Raw genomic sequence first — 15,691 nt, 5'->3', positions numbered from 1 at the left:
ATTCATCTACAAATACATGCTTCACATTTCAAGACATGCTCTTCTAAAGTCATACTTTTCCACAATGCAATGCTCACATGACCTAGGAGAACATGTTATATTTAATTTCTTCCAATCTACATTTGGAGGTACTCTACATGAACATGTGTTTGAAGTTTTGGAACCTCTGCCTATTTGATGATCTGTTGTAGTTAGTGTTTTTTTTGGACCACATACTTGTGCAAATTGCATCAGGTTGAGGGATAAATGCTCTGTGTGCCATTGTGAGTAGCACTTCTGATCCAGCAGGTGGTGCCAAGATCCCTCCCTATGTGGCTTGAATGACGAGCAGACGTATGTATTCCTTCTAGGCATGAATGAATTGAAGGGCCGTGTTGGGAACATGACTTCTGGTCAATGCCTCCCTATCTATATGAGTTGACCTATTCCTTTGAGCTCCTAAATGAAGCATAGGGTGTCAACATTGCATCTCGCCTGAACCCTGTTTTCTTCCCTTAATTGGAGATGATTCCGGTCTTCTTCCTCTCCTCTTCATTAGTCCTTCATTCCTGTCTTACAACGTGGGTTCCACTGAGGTGTGTGTTTGTGTTAGAAATCACTGGGCAGTTGATTAATGGAACACCAGTCACTTTCATCATGCGGAGCTCGTTTGCATGACTCATGACATATGGATATACAGTATTCTATTCTTAGGTATGTTAGTCTATGCCGGTCTGACATTGCTCGTCCATATATTGATGTATTCTCATTCCATCCCTTTTGTTAGATTTGGGTGTATTGTGTGGAGTTTTGGGACATGGTTAGATCTTACTTGTTAGACATGACTGTGCTGTTGGAGCTAGTCACACAAGCATTTCCCTACACCCGCAATAACATCTGCTAAACAGGTGTATGTGGCAAATGATTTGGATTGGATGGGTAATTACAATAGATTGTATGTTGGTAGGAGTTTTCCTCAGTGTGTCCCCCCTTCCATTTCCCCTTTATGTCCCCGTTGGGGAGCTGTCAGTTATGCTGCAGGCTATTTACTAGCGATGTCACTGTGGTCCAAGTTAAACTCCTAGCCTATAGGGTGTGGTAACAGGCCCTGTGTTATTTGTTGTTGTACTCTACATGTGAAGTATCTGCACTGTAGCTTAGAGAGGAACACAGCTGTTGATAATAGGGGAATGCAAGCAGTTGAAGGGAACAAGTGACACAGTCTAACCTGCTGTTGAACACAAGGGCCTGAGCACGTCCTCAGACAGAGTATCGTTCACTCCCAGTCCTATGATGTTGCTCTGTGAAGGAGGTTAGCTTTTCAGCATCCAATTCCTGGCAGCCTTCTCCCTGGTTGATTTGTGAATGTGAGCGAATGGAGAATGTTTGCCTTCGGTATCCAAGGTGTTTGAGAATGTTGAGGACCGGTGTTCCGAGGGCCTGACTGTGACATCATAAAGCGGAAGGTAGTTAGTGTGCTGTTTGAGGGATTCCAATTCAGTACGGCGCGGTCTTTCAGACAGTGCAGTTGTGCTTCAAGTGTGCTCTCTGTGTGATGACTTGTAAGTCGGTTGTGCGTACATGGAGTACAGCTACGACGGGAAGTGACATTTAGGGTAAGCCTATCCCTTTTTTCTAACCTTAACCTATTTCTCCTAACCTGCTATGACAAAGTGTCTTTGTGACACTAGCTGTATCCCACCTAGTTGAAAGCTTGTCAGTCCTTCTCCTAAAAGGCAACCTCTGTCCCTTGACGTACTAAACCGAGGCCTGGCAGCCAGTAAGTACAAGTAAGAGACAATTATGGCAACAATAAGTAGTAAGATGAAAGCTAGTCACATTTGAGATGTGAATAAACTGCACTGATTGATCAATTGCCAGTATGTGTCCCTTTTGAAATGACCTGTTGAGATGGGCCCTCCTTCTGTGGCGGTCATTTGACGCAACATCTGAGGCCATCTGGCGGTCATAGTGCTATGCGGCCTATAAATGATCCACATCGTAGCACTCATTCCATAATAAGACGCTTTGTTATTGGTTTGTGAAGACAAGTACAATACAATATTTGCACATCCCTATCACCTCTGTATGCATAGGAACACTATCCCTTCATCGGGTGGGTGTCTGAGGAATTTTTTACTGCTGTTTCACCTTACAGAGGTATCACCACCCTTCCCATCGGCACCTCAGGTCCTCTTGGCTCCCTGACTGTCAGGCCGGATCCTGTGTAGGGAAGAACAAAAAAGATTGATGTTATATTACATGCCCTTCAATAGCAAAATGACTGATGTGGTGACATTATGGGCCCCTTTGGCTTTATGGCATTCCATGTGTATTTGTTTCCCCGTTGCCTATATCTTCCCCGTTTGGATTTGACGGTGTCTCTATTATGGCATGAAGGTTGTGGTGTGTTAGTTGTTGTTATTACGTGTGGGAAGAGTCACCTTCGTTTCTCCTTTCTACTTGGGACCTCTATTCGACTTCTTTAGGCCTGTCTCTATTAGGGGGGGTGGGTTCAACGTGTGAGGGGCAACTGCAGTGGGTTGAATCCTACTAATTCAGTGTTTCCCACCTCCAGGGGTAGAGTAGCCTACCCACAACAGTAGCCATTTTTGTTGTAGCCCTGGAGAGGCACAGCTGATTCAACTATTGTTGAACACAGAGTACTAGTAAGAGCACCACGCACCAAAATAAACGTCAGAGATTACTCCAAGTGATGGCACTCTTTGGGATCTTTGCCAGGGAACATTTAAATACATTATCAATGGCAAATACTGTTTTCTATGCTTGATTTCACTTATATTTTTGGTGTTGCGCTCATTGCAGTCAGAAAACATATGTTGGCCGATCAAAACCCTTGCGGGTGATGTTGCTTTCTCTCCCCAAGTCGTACGAGAAAATAACGGAAAACTGACCCAAGATCAGTACTGTACATATGCAACTTCAACCCAACGTAATGCGGAGCGCATTCCAGCTCGTCAACACAATCGGCTGCAGGGGAGGTTACTTTCTGTGTTCAGTTTATATAAGAATATAAAATTAAATTAATCTAAGAAACGTTTGAATGTATATTCTTATTCTGTGCAGAATCTGTGTCATTTGACCTACAACACAAATGCGCATCATGACTTCAACAAAGAAGGCAACTTGGAACGTACCCGATCCTCCCATGCGATCATTCTCTTTCCCGGTAAGTGAAGTATGCAAATAAACCATGTGGTTGTAATCGCTAGTATGTAATGTTATGGAGATTGATTTATTGCTTTTTACGACATTTCTCAAACCACTATGCATTTTCACTGATGAGTCACGGTTTTCAATCAAAATCTTACTAGGCGAGGTCCATTATCAGATCTGACCCATATGATTGAGTCATTGAAACCCATGTCACCTTCAAACACACACACACCACTTCTTTAGTGGGTTTGAGAAGGGTCAGGGCATGATGTTTAATGCGAACTCAATTTCAGCTCCTTAGTTGGCCAAACTCTCTTTATTAATTGCTATTGTTAGTATAGTTTTTATCTCACAATCTCTAGTTCTCCTTGTCAATTCAAGCCCATTACCAGAGTGGACCTCCCTGGTGCATTCCATCAGTCGAAATTATGTGTATAGGGCTATTCTTTCTGACACTTTCATATCCACCTTTCATGCAGAATGGCTCCTGGCTCCAGCCGTAAGCTGTGTCCTAGTTGTAACACATCAATAGGAGGAGCATCAAAGAAGTGCAAGTTCTGTGGTGCAACAATACAGCTAAAGGTCAAGCTAGAGGCCCAAAAAATGAAGGCAACAGCTGAATGGGCAAATAAGACAATGAAACATGGAAGATATGCAACCTTGGTTAATGCAGCAAATAAGCTGGTAAGCTTTACTATGTTTTCCTCTAAAAAGATTTCTGCATTTCTAGCTTAGGGATATGATAGGCCCTATGCACTTATTTGTTGTTGTCTCATTGTGTCATTTAAGACTGAAAATCAAAATGTCATTATTTGACTGATATTTGTTGTGTTTCTGGAAGTTATTTTGTCATGAATGATTCCAGGTACATAGGTTCCACAAGGTAGGAGTGTACCCCCTGCTACTCCTCAGCAAGAGGAAGAAGGATAACATGTTGTCGTCAACTGCACTGTGTCCTCACAGTGGTATGAGGAATCAGACCTCAATGGCAGCAGTCCAAAGGTTGTTTGAGGCAATTGTGAAAGGTATTTGGACATAAATATGTATGTTTGTCTACCTTAAGACCCTATCTCTCAACCACCACATCCGTCGGACTGTAAAAAAAGAATTATTCCACTTAGGCAAATTCGCCAAAGTCAGCCTCTCCTGTCCTGCCGGCCGGAACTCTCATCCATGCTTTCTTTTTCTCCTGAATACACTATTGCAACTCACTACTCCCCGGCACTAACACAAACTCCCTCGATAAGCTCCAAATGGTTCAAAACTCAGCAGCCCCTCTTCTAACTCACTAAATCATCCTGGCAGTCCATCTTCTAACCCACTAAATCATCCTGGCAGCCCGTCTTCTAACCCACTAAATCATCCTGGCAGCCCGTCTTCTAACCCACTAAATCATCCTGGCAGCCCGTCTTCTAACCCACTAAATCATCCTGGCAGCCCGTCTTCTAACCCACTAAATCATCCTGGCAGCCCGTCTTCTAACCCACTAAATCATCCTGGCAGCCCGTCTTCTAACCCACTAAATCATCCTGGCAGCACATCTTCTAACCCACTAAATCATCCTGGCAGCATATCACCCCCATCCTCTGTGAACTCCGCTGGCTCCCTGTCTCCCACCACATTAATAACAAGATCCTCCTGACCTAAAAAGCTCTCCCCCCACCTTGCTACCACTTACCTCTCTGACCTTCTTCTCTCCTACCAGCCCCCATGCTCTCTCCCCTCAACCACAGTTGGCTACCTTGTCATCCCCAGGTCCAAGCTCCAGAGTTTGTGACAGGGTCTTCTCCAGGGTTGCTCCTAGGCTCTGGAGCTCTGGAAGTCCATCATCATCTTTCAGTCCCGCCTAAAAACCCACCTCTTCACCATGGCCTACCCTTACCTCCCCTCCACCATTCCCACACACACCTCTTCTGTTCCACACACTCGTACACACACTCACACATATGCGCAACACCTGCTCGCTCACTCACCTGCTATCTCACTCACATACTCACACATCACACCCTTTCCTTGAGCCCTTCTTACCTCTATTTAGCCCCGTTTATACCTGGCTCTAACATGCATTATATGTCCTGATCTTGTCCACAGTCTGATTGTTCCCACATTTTCAGACAGGTGTAGACGATTAAAAGAAGCATTGTGATCAGATCTTCCTGACCACGTGTGGAGTTGAGAGTAAAACCTTTTAAATCATCCTGCCTTCTAAAGTCATTGACAGGTGGCACCATCGACTTATGGAATATATATGTGTCTTAAAATAAATTAAAAAGTATTATTTTGAAAGAATATCTGTCAAAGAATTAGCATACAAGGCGGGACCAGTAAATTTGTTCACAATGCGGACACAGTGGACTGATAAGACCATGTGTAGACGCATTTCTAAAAATGTGGGCACAATCAGAATGTGGACAAGATCAGGACAAAGAATGCATGTTTGCGCCAAAGTATTTTGTTTAGTCTGCTGTTGTTTAGTTAGATTATTGATTGTTTGTTAGTTTCTACAATTGTAAAGCTATGTATAATTATTGTTATTATTAAAGTAGAGGAGTTAGTTCAGGCAAGCAGCATTCCAACACATTCTTTTCACATATCCTGGGTAGAAGTATATTTATAAATTGGGTGGTTCCAGCCCTGAAGGCTGATTGTCTGAAAGCCTTGGTATATCAGACCGTATAACAAAACATGTATTTTTACTGCTCTAATTCCATTGGTAACCAGTTTATAATAGCAATAAGGCACCTCGGGGGGTTTGTGGTATATGGCCAATATACCACGGTTAAGGGCTGTATCCAGGCACTCTGCATTGCGTCATGCTTAAGAACAGCCCTTAGTCGTGGTATATTGCCATATACCACACCTCCTCGGGCCTTATTGCTTAAATATACATGCTCACCTCTGCCAATTGGAAACTGTTGTCCACTTGTCTGTCCCATTTCCTTAATATGTTCTATTTCGCAGTGGCAATCAACACCCATACCCCCACACTACAACCCTCCAACCCTCCTCGTGTTGCTGCCCAAGAACTGTCTGATACAGTTGCCCCCCAGGAGACCAGCTACACCCTCATCCTCAACCAGGTTGAACCTCTGATTACCCCCACCGCCCAGGAGACCAGCTTCACCCCCATCCTCAACCAGGTTGAACCCCCAACATCCCCCACCACCCAGGAGACCAGCTTCACCCGGATCCCCAACCAGGTTAAACCCCCAATAACCCCCACCACCCAGGAGACCAGCTACACCCACACCAAACCATATAAGATGGGGAGAAAGTCCTGTCACCCTCAAAAAACCCTCCAACTCGCTGAGCATGACACTGTCAACCCCATCCTACCCCATCCTACCCCATCCAACCCCATCCAACCCCATCCTACCCCGACCAAGGAAATATGACTACATGCAAAAAGGTAAATTAGTGTCTAACTTATATTGTTTATTCATAAATGTTTAATGATGTCAATAACTTCAATTATGCTTTTAATAAATGTATAAAACAAGTCCAGTGATTGATGGTCTCCTACTTTTCAGGAGGCAGGCATACTGTACACTCTTAGAAAGAAGGGTTCCAAAAGGGTTCTTCGGCTGTCCCTAAAGGAGAACCCTTTTTGGTTCTAGGTAGAACTCTATTGGGTTTTACATGGAACCAAAAGGGTTCTACCCGGAACCAAAAAGGCTTCTCCTATGGTGACAGCCAAAGAACCATTTCTAAAAGTGTAGTATAAGGCTAGGCATAGATGTAAAATGAATAATGCAATTGACTGTCCTGCGAACTTTATTCATGTTCTGCTGGGTGGTGATTAAATAAATACATGCATTTATTGTTTCAGAGTGTCCAGTGCATCCGGGGAAAATGATTTTCCATATTCTCAAGATTCTTGCCATTAAAACTTCAGAGGAGGTAAATCTGCAGAACATTGACATTCCTGTGACTGTATTTACAGGCTAATCCTAGTGCAACACCAATTGTAGTTAACTTGCAGTGCATAGACCTTGTAGTTAAAGTGGCAATATGTAACTTTCTGGGTGGCCCGACCAAATTCACATAGAAATGTCATTTACAGATCATCATTCTACTTGAAAGCAAGACTAAGAAGCGGTAGATCTGTTCTACAGGGTGCGTTATAACTATGCTTCCCGTTCTTTAGTTTTGTTATTGAGTGTTTTACTTTGGTTTTGTACAACAGCTTCAAACAGCTGATATTAGCTACCATGACATTGTGGAGCAATTTCTGCATTTAAAAAAGAACAGACATTTCTATTTGTTTCATAATAAAGGGTCAGGAGCAGAAAGTGACGTGGAAGCCATGCTCTGGATGGTATGTTTACTTCAACTAATCTCCTAGAATGTATTGAGGATATACTGTACACTCAACACCATATGTATTGAGGATATACTGTACACTCAACACCGACTTCAGGAAGCGTACAACACCTACCTCTGCAACATCTATCAGAGGCCAGAATATAGAAATTGTAGAGGAATATAAATATCTGGGTGTCTTTTTGGACAGTAAGCTTCAGTGGAGTAAATGTACAGACCAGATCTACAAAAAGAGCCAACAGAGACTGTACTTTTTAAAAAAGTTGGGTTCTTTTAATATAGACTGTACTATATTGACTCTGTTTTACAAATCCTTTATTGAGAGTATTTTAACTTTTTGTATTGTTTGTTGGTTTGGCAATGTCACTGTCAGTCAGAGAAACATGCTGAGAAGGATTATTACCACAGCAAGCAAGGTACTTGGAGTCAAACAGACAGGCCTGGATGAGATTTTTAAGGTCAGGGTCCTCCGTAAGGCTCACAAAATCATTTTAGACCCAAGTCACCCCCTGTACCTGGACTTTGAATTACTCCCCTCTGGGCGCAGGTATAGGGCACCCCTCAGCAGGAAAAATAGAACGAGACAATCATTTGTGCCAGGTGTGATATCCCTCTTAAATAGCTCGGGCAAATGTTCCCATTGACCCCGTAAGGCCAGCAGGCTAGTCTTTTCTTCTTTTTAAAATTTAAAATTTAAAATTTAATTTTATTTATTGGTGCGTGACTGTTATTGAAAGTTGTATTGTCAATCCTGTTTTGTATTTAACGCCACTTTAAATGTGTACATGACACTGCAACAAAATTTCCCCATGGGGACAATAAAGTAAGTAAGTAAGTAATGTATTGAGGATATACTGTACACAACACCATATGTATTGAGGATATACTGTACACTCAACACCATATGTATTGAGGATATACTGTACACTCAACACCATATGTATTGAGGATATACTGTACACTCAACACCATATGTATTGAGGATATACTGTATACTCAACACCATATGTATTGAGGATATACTGTACACTCAACACCATATGTATTGAGGATATACTGTATACTCAACACCATATGTATTGAGGATATACTGTACACTCAACACCATATGTATTGAGGATATACTGTACACTCAACACCATATGTATTGAGGATATACTGTACACTCAACACCATATGTATTGAGGATATACTGTACACTCAACACCATATGTATTGAGGATATACTGTACACTCAACACCATATGTATTTGGACAGTGAAGTTAAAATGTACAATTTGACTCTAAACTCCAGCATTTTGGATTTGAAATCAAATGTTTCACGAGGCGATAGTACAGGTCACCTTTTCACAATTTAGAGAGGAAATCACTATGTATATAGTCCCCCCAATTTGAAGAAGCCATAAGTATTTGGACAAATTCACTTGAAGTGTATTAAAGTTATAGTAAATTAAACCTTTTATTTAAAATACTAAATTCTGGAGTATAGATCCACATTTCACATTTTAGCTTCACTCTCGAGATACATATGGTTTTGGCTGTACCTTGGTATTGGATGTTACAGTGCCTTGCAAAAGTAGTCATACCCCTTGAAAACGCCGTTGACAGTAATTACAGCGGTGAGTCTTCTTGGGTAAGTTTTTTAGAGCTTAACACACCAGGATTGTGCAAAATTAGCCCATATTCTTTTTATAATTCTTCAAGCTCTGTCAATATGTTGGGGATCATGTCTAGACAACAATTAAAAAGTCTTGCAATAGATTTCCAATCAGATTTAAGTCCAAACTTGAACTTTGCAACTCAGGAACATTCACTGTCTTCTTGGTAAGCAACTCCAGTGTAGATTTGTCATTGTGTTGTAGGTTATTGTACTGCTGAAAGGTGGATTCCTCTCCCAGTGTCTGGTGGAAAACAGGCTTTGCATTTAGGCCAGAAAGTATATTTCTTTGCAGTTTTTTCAGTACTAACTCCAGTGCCTTGTTGCATACAAGATGCATGATTCGATTTTTTTTCTCTTCTGTATATTTGTATTCTTCTTTTCACTGTAGTTTAACTCATTATTGTGGCGTTATTACAATGATGTTGATCCATCCTCAGTAACACCCCTGAGCAGTTGCATTCATGTCCTGCAGCTCAGTTCAGAAGAACGACTATCTTTGATGTGTCTGGGTGGTTTAATACATAATCCACACCATAATTATTAACTTGACCATGCTTAAAGAGATATGCAATGTCTCATTTGTTATTGTGACCCATCTACCAATCACTGCCCTTCTTTATGAGGCTTTCGAAAAGCTCCCTGGTCTTTGTTGCTTGAAATTCAATACCTGACTGAGGGACCTTACAGATGTTCTATGTATGGGGTACAGATGTATGGGTAGTTATTCAAAAAGAATGTTAACCCCTATTGAGTCCATATAACATATTATGTGATTTGTTAAGCCAAATTTAACTTGTGAACTAATTTAGGCATGCCTTTATAAAAAATCAAAATGTTCTTCCACTTTGACATTAGAGTACACCATTTTGAGTTGCTTGTTGACAAAAAATATCAATTAAATCAATTTCAATCCAACATTGCAACACAATAAAATGTGGCGAAATCCAAGGGGTATGAATACTTTTGCAAGGTACTTTATGTAGTTGAAATATTATATTTGAGAGGAGAAGAAGGCACTTGACCAACGTCAGATTAGGTTAACCAAAAATCATAAAACCCTTTTCAAAGGAATAGGTGCAACCCTTGCTCACGATTACATATTGAATGATTTATTATCTATTTCTGCTTAAAAACATGACATTCCTTATGTTTTCTTTCTTGTCTTACAGTGGCAAGAAATGGGACAATGACTGGATCAAGGCCGAGGACCGCGTTTCTCCAGTTTAACCTACTTTATGCACAAATGTATTCCTCTCTCCCTTCACATGTATCACTGTCAATCATAAATGGTTGGTCAAATTCACCATTGAAACATTCATGGAGCGTCACCATGCCAACCATTTGATCTCAATCAGTTTCATGAGAATATGCATTTAGATATTCTTCATATAAAGTGAGCTACAAACGTATTGCAACAGTGACACATGTTTTGTTGTTTTGGATCTGTACTCCAGAACTTTGTATTTGAAATTATCCAATGACTATGAGGTTAAAGTGCAGACTATCAGCTTTAATTTGAGTGTATTTTCATCCATATCCGGTGAACCGTTTAGAAATTACAGCACATTTTGTACATAGCCCCCCCCCCCCATTTTGGGGGACCAAAAGTATTGTGATAAATTCACTTATGTGTATTAAAGTAGTCGAGTATTTTTGTCTTTTATGTTTGTATTGATTCATTTTACTATGTTATTAAATATTTACGTTTAATTTCACTCATTTTTTTACCTTTAATCTGCCTATTTCTATGACACAATGCACATAGCTGATTATCTTATGGAGTAGATACAATTAATAAATGTTACATCTAAACGATACATCTGTACAGAAGGCAGGAATATCAGGGTTCTCTGGCTGCTTGGAACATTCCAGCATGATCTGGCACCAGATCCAAATGGCCAAGGTGGAGAAAAGGGACCTCCATGTAGTCTTCCTCGACCTCGCCAATGCATTTGGCTCTGTGCCCCATGAACTCCTGTGGTCTGCCTTCAGATTTTTCCACATACCGGACACCATCACAACCCTGGTGAAGTCGTACTTCCAGGATCTGCAGTTCTGCTTCACCACCTCATGGCAGTGCCTGAATGTAGGTATAATGGCGGGATGTACCATTTCTCCGTTGGCATTCATAATGGCAATGGAGGTTATCATCAGATCCTCAAAATGGGTTGCTGGTGGACAGCGAGTCGACTCTGGTTTCCGCCTCCCTCCACTCAGAGCCTACATGGACGACATTACAACATTGACCACCACTGTCCCATGCACCAGGAGACTGCTCAGAAAACTCGAGAGATCATCAGCTGGGCCCGTATGAAGATTAAACCATCCAAGTCACGCAGCATCTCGATTGTGAAGGGAGTACTCTCTGACCTGAAATTCTTCATCGGAGATGACCAAATCCCAACAGTGTCTGTGCAGCCGGTAAAAAGCCTTGGAAGGTGGTATGATGCAAGCCTGAAGGACAAAGACCAGGTGCAACAGCTGCGCAAAGACATCAGTAGTAGCCTACAGTCCATCAACAACACCCAGCTACCTGGAAAGTTAAAGGCCTGGTGTCTGCAGTTTGGTCTCCTACCCCGGGTGTTGTGGCCCCTAGCAGTGTATGAGGTTCCAATCTCAACAGTGGAGAAGATGGAAAGAGGAGTCACAGGCTACTTAAAGAAGTGGCTCGGAGTTCCACGATGCCTTACCACCATAGGCCTCTATGGAGATGGTGTCCTCAAGCTGCCCCTCACCAGTCTAACAGAAGAATTCAAGTGTGCAAAAACCAGGCTCCAGATGACACTGAATGAATCTCGAGACCCAGTGGTGAGCAACAACACGCCGACCTTGGCAACTGGGCGCAAATGGAGGCCAGGAAAATCAGTCCAGGAGGCAACAGCAGCCCTCAGACATGCTGACATTGTGGGTCATGTTCAGCAAGGGAGAGGAGGCCTTGGGCTAACTAGCCGTGCTGCTTGGAGTAAGGCCACTGCACCAGAGCGGCGGAAGATGGTAGTGCAGGAAGTACGCCATCAGGAGGAGGCTGCAAGGTGGGCCAAGGCAGTCTCTCTTGCCAAACAGGGACAGTGGACTCGATGGGACAGTGTGGAGAAGAGGAAGATCAGCTGAAAGGATCTGTGGGCCATGGAAGCGAGGCGGTTGAGCTTTTCCATCAGAGCAACATATGACGTCCTTCCAACACCAGTTAATCTTCACCAATGGTATGGTGAAGATCCGGACTGTGCCCTCTGTTCCATGCCAGCCAGCCAACCTCAGGCACATTCTCACAGGGTGTAAAACAAGCCTCACCCAAGGACGCTACACTTGGCGTCACAACCAAGTCCTTAAAAACCTTGCGTCCGCCCTGGAGGACAAGCGAGCTGCCACCAACTCCCTACCACCCCCAGCAGCATCACACCCCTTACGGATGACCTTTGTCCGCGAAGGGGCTAAACCACCGAAGAGCGGCTCTACACCATTAGAGCGAGACCAGCTGCGCTTGGCCCGCGACTGGAAAATGCTAGCTGACATTGGCCGGCAACTTGTGTTTCCTCCGGAGATCGCAACCACCACCCTAAGACCTGACATGGTGCACTGGTCCCGTTCACTCAAGAAGGTCTTTATCATTGAGCTCACAGTACCCTGGGAGGACTCAGTAGATGAGGCTTATGAGCGAAAACATCTGCGCTATGCCGATCTAGCTGCCGAAGCACGGCATCATGGCTGGAACACAGAAGTCCGACCAGTGGAGGTGGGCTGCAGAGGTTTTGTGGCAACATCTACAACCAGACTGCTTAGAGACCTGGGAATTAAGGGCCAGAGCCAGCGTTCGGCAATCAAAGCTGTATCAGAGGCGGCAGAAGGCAGCAGTCAATGGCTCTGGATGAAGAGGAAAGACCCCAGCTAGGCCCCGAAGTGAGAGGGCCAGGAGGTATGCGGTCAACAATGCTTGACTCAGGGAGGAGGACGCCCCTGCCATGCATAGTCCCATGGGATGTTGGCTATCAACAAGGCAACTCCTATGACTAATTGGGAATGGGACGCAAGCGTAGGATTGATCACCCTGTCGCTGGCCGCCTTTGGGGAGGGTGTATAGTGTGAAAGGCCGAAACACCCTAGGAACCAAAGGTACACTACTGACGATGCGCTCCCCAAATTTCACCAGGCACACTGTTCATGAACTCTTGGAAGTGCTTGCACAAAGGATAGTAACATCTCATCCTGTGTTCTTGGAATCAATTATATTTACTAAAGACAGTTAATTTGCAAGTTTAATAGTCTATTTTTCTCCAGATCAAAGTGTTGGTCTTTTAGCCAAAGCACCCCATACAGAAGCAATCAGTTGATATAATAAAGAACAAACATAAAAAATCAAGCTATAGGAATCAGACAGTAGTAGGTCAGATGGTTGTTGAAAATCAGATTCTTATCGTGATTTGAAATGCCAATGTTTACAGTAGGCAAACATCATTTTGTGGTCTTCGTTTTTGTTGTTAGTAACACTCCAGTCTCCACTGCCGTTGTTCTGAACTCGCCACGGCATACCCTGCATTTCTGCCGCACTAGCTAACAGTAGCTGTCCGTAGTCCTGAAATAAAACGCTGGCGCACTATTAGAAAAGGCGCACAGGTTAACATACACAGTTCTTCATTTTACGTGGGCCTTTTCCAATATAGTAAAGTTACAACATTATGTTTGGAACAAATTAATGCAAATCTGAGATTTAAAGGTCACTTGTTTCATTCTGTCTTTCTACTGGAGGAATGTTAGTTCAATGGATAAAGGTACTGGATCATTTCTTTCCAAATGCCACCCTATTCCCTTGAAAGTGCACTACTTTTGACCAGAGGCCTAGGCACATAGTACAATGTTGATACATTAGATATGAGCAGTGGATTGGGCTGATCAACTTTAGTACTTAGTGAATGTCTCAGTAATGAGAAAAGAATCATCAAAAGTGATGAGAATGTTGCATTTTGGGACAGCATTTTGGCCGACTGATGATGAACTTCGCAATTCATATCCAAGTTTATTATAGGCCCATAGGCTAGGCGCAGCTAGGCTATATATTATAATACATAGGTCTATAGGCTAGGCGCAGCTAGGCTATATATTATAATACATAGGTCTATAGGCTAGCTAGGCTATATATTATAATACATAGGTCTATAGGCTAGGCTATATATTATAATGCATAGGACTATAGGCAAGGCGCAGCTAGGCTACATATTATAATACATAGGACTGTAGGCTAGGCGCAGCTAGGCCATATATTATAATACATAGGACTGTAGGCTAGGCGCAGCTAGGCCATATATTATAATACATAGGACTGTAGGCAAGGCGCAGCTAGGCTATATATTATAATACATAGGTCTATAGGCTAGGCGCAGCTAGGCTATATATTATAATACATAGGACTGTAGGCTAGGCGCAGCTAGGCTATATATTATAATACATAGGACTGTAGGCTAGGCGCAGCTAGGCTATATATTATAATACATAGGACTATAGGCTAGGCTATATATTATAATACATAGGACTATAGGCAAGGCGCAGCTAGGCTATATATTATAATACATAGGTCTATAGGCTAGGCGCAGCTAGGCTATATATTATAATACATAGGACTATAGGCTAGGCTATATATTATAATACATAGGACTATAGGCAAGGCGCAGCTAGGCTATATATTATAATACATAGGTCTATAGGCTAGGCTAGGCTATATATTATAATACATAGGACTATAGGCTAGGCGCAGCTAGGCTATATATTATAATACATAGGACTATAGGCTAGGCGCAGCTAGGCTATATATTATAATACATAGGACTATAGGCTAGGCGCAGCTAGGCTATATATTATAATACATAGGCCTACGTGTAAATCAACATATATATATACAGTATATATAATGCTATTACATATATTACTTTACCTGCATTAAATATGTTGGATATAGGCCTACCCCTGAGTGATATTGGCATGCAACATGTTTAGCGCATAGAGGCAGACCGTCTATCTGCTCGGTCTCTAGACTAGTTGTCCACGGAAAATATTTAATGAAGGTGAAAGCCAAATCATTTCACAACTGATTTTTTTGAATAGGCAGTGAGAATTCATTTTCATCATTGTTGCTTATCAGGAATATGATGTGCCGAGGACCATGGCAATAGAGGTGCGGTTATAGGGCCTTGTGGGTCATGGGTATAGGGGTTGAAAGGCCACAGACTGTTGAATGTCTATTATTGAACTTCTAGAAGCGTCAATATCAATGTAACAATGTTTATATGAGCATTTCTATACATACACTTGTTTTCTGCCATGAACCTTTATACACCCCTAGGAAACCTTTGGAAGAGTTCAACTCTCGTCATAGAGACCCCCCCCCAAAAAAAAGATTTATGGCTTGGCACAAATAATCCTATGCATGAATTAAACATAATTATGCAATCCCATACCCCTGGTGGCCATGGGGTGCTCAGTAGCGCCACCAACAGTTGACTTTTCCCCAAACTTTGATGTTTTTTTTTATCGACAATAGATTATCGACAATAGATTAACATA

The sequence above is a fragment of the Salvelinus alpinus genome, chromosome 6 (assembly GCF_045679555.1).
Source record: "Salvelinus alpinus chromosome 6, SLU_Salpinus.1, whole genome shotgun sequence".
Taxonomy (NCBI): domain Eukaryota; kingdom Metazoa; phylum Chordata; class Actinopteri; order Salmoniformes; family Salmonidae; genus Salvelinus; species Salvelinus alpinus.
The sequence above is the reverse complement of the archived record's forward strand: the minus strand, read 5'-3'. Positions refer to the sequence as shown.